Consider the following 2,209-nt stretch of genomic DNA (forward strand, 5'->3'; position numbering starts at 1 on the left):
TATATATACTGTATATAAGACCAACTGTAAAATTACAACAGTGTTGATTTTCAATGTACATATTTAAGAAAATTATTGTCTTTTCTCATTTGTTTGTGTGCAGGTTGACTGATGTCATGGCAACGCTGGAAAATGGCAGTGACATAATTGCCATCTTCAACACCTGCAAAAGACAGTTCCCATCTTGAAGTGACAGAAGCTACAAAATGTCAGATTTGGATGATATTATTACACTGTACTTCAGACTGTCTTTAAGCAACAAAGAAATCCTTCATATTTTAGCACACAGTCATAATACCATATTAAGCTGCCGAACTTTAAAAAGGATTTGCAGAAGACTTGGGCTCTTTAGAAGGAAGAATCAGACTGACCTTGAAGAAGTGCTGGCCTTTGTCCAACAACAAATAATGACTAATGGACAGATGCAAGGTTATCGGTGGTTACATCTTCGTGCGATTCAACATGGATTTGTGGTGTCACAAGACACTGTGAGACACTTAATCAAACTGGTAGATCCAGAAGGTGTAGAACTGAGACGAGCACGACAATTGAGAAGACGTCAGTACAGTTGCAGAGGACCTAATGCGCTTTGGCATATGGATGGGTACGATAAACTAAAACCTTATGGCATTGCTATCAGTGGCTGTATAGACGGTTTTAGCCGCAATGTTTTATGGATGGAGGCTTATACCACAAACAGTGACCCTAAATTGATTGCAAGTTATTATTTGAAAACAGTTTCAAGCATCAATGGATGTCCAGAGAGGATACGTGCTGACAGAGGCACAGAAAACATTTGTGTTGAACAAATGCAGATATTTCTGCGGAGAAACCACACGGACAGTTTTGCAGGGGAGAAAAGTTTCCTTTATGGAAGAAGTACAGCCAACCAGCGCATAGAAGGGTGGTGGTCTACCCTACGCAAACAGAGTGCACAGTTTTGGATGAACTTATTTCAAACTTTTCTGGATGATGGTCACTTCACAGGAGATTTTTTGGATAAAAGCCTTATCCAATTCTGCTTTCTAAATCTTATTCAGGTAAAAGTGTTTACCGGGGCACTGTAATGGCTGTGTTTTAACAAGTATTACATGCAAATGCTCTGTGAGTTTTATTAGTGCAGTGTAGAAAAAAATGTGTTTTTCAAAAATGGTATGTCTGAATAAAACAGGAATCCACTGGATTTCTTCTCAAAACTTTATTATTAATCTTGACTCCAATCAGGTTCATACTGCACTCTGCAGGCCTCAGCATAAGAACTTGAGATAAAAATCCAAACAAAACACAGCAGCCTGCTCTAAGCAGAGACTCTGGAAAACACTAACTTCCTTCTACTATAATAATGAATTGACCTTATAATGTTCATCTCTTCCTGGTTACACCTCTGGAGGTGTTACCTTTTATGTCAGATGCAGAACGTAACTCATTTTGTTTAGACTAAAGAAAGAACACAAGGTAAGACACACACCAAATCTTTGTCTGCTTCAACCTTGTTTACAATGAACAGAAAGTATAAAATACAATACTGAATCTAACATTCAATTAATCAGTTACAAAATGTCCTTCAGTAGCATGTACTGAGGGTAGAAACAGAAGGGTGATGCTGATGTTTCACTCTGCCACACTTTTACCAAGTTGGGGCACCAGGTCAGTTATTGACCAATATTTTAATCAAACTCATATTTACTGCAATGTGAGTGATTGCAGGGAATTCTGACCTCAGGCCAAAATACTCAAAGATGAGGAACCAGCTTTGTCTTTTATGGTAATTTATTACAAAAATATAGTAAGAATCAATTTCACTGAATCATGACTAAAAACAGTAAAAATAAAACTAAAGACGAAGCACTAAGGTTCACAAAACAGTTAAAGATGAAAAGGATAGTATACTTGATGTTATACATCTAGTTAAAGTGTTAAAACCTTTATAAAATGAAAATATATTTTCCCCAAAGGAAATATATTTCTTCTATTAATTAAGTAGTTGACAAGAGACCCACGTTAAAACCTATAAGTTCTTGAAGGTGTTAAGATCTGAGCCAGATTATATTTAGTTACCTTTATCTTACTGCGAGTCAGAAGAATCTTATCAAAGTTTGCCATGGCTGTTTAACCTGGCTGTTCTGCAAACACTTACATCTAATGCCTGAGAACAGTTCAACTCACCAAAGTTGGAGATGGCAAATTAAATGACAGTTCAGAAATCATC

The sequence above is a fragment of the Austrofundulus limnaeus genome, unplaced genomic scaffold, assembly GCF_001266775.1.
Source record: "Austrofundulus limnaeus strain Quisiro unplaced genomic scaffold, Austrofundulus_limnaeus-1.0 Scaffold552, whole genome shotgun sequence".
Lineage (NCBI taxonomy): Eukaryota > Metazoa > Chordata > Actinopteri > Cyprinodontiformes > Rivulidae > Austrofundulus > Austrofundulus limnaeus.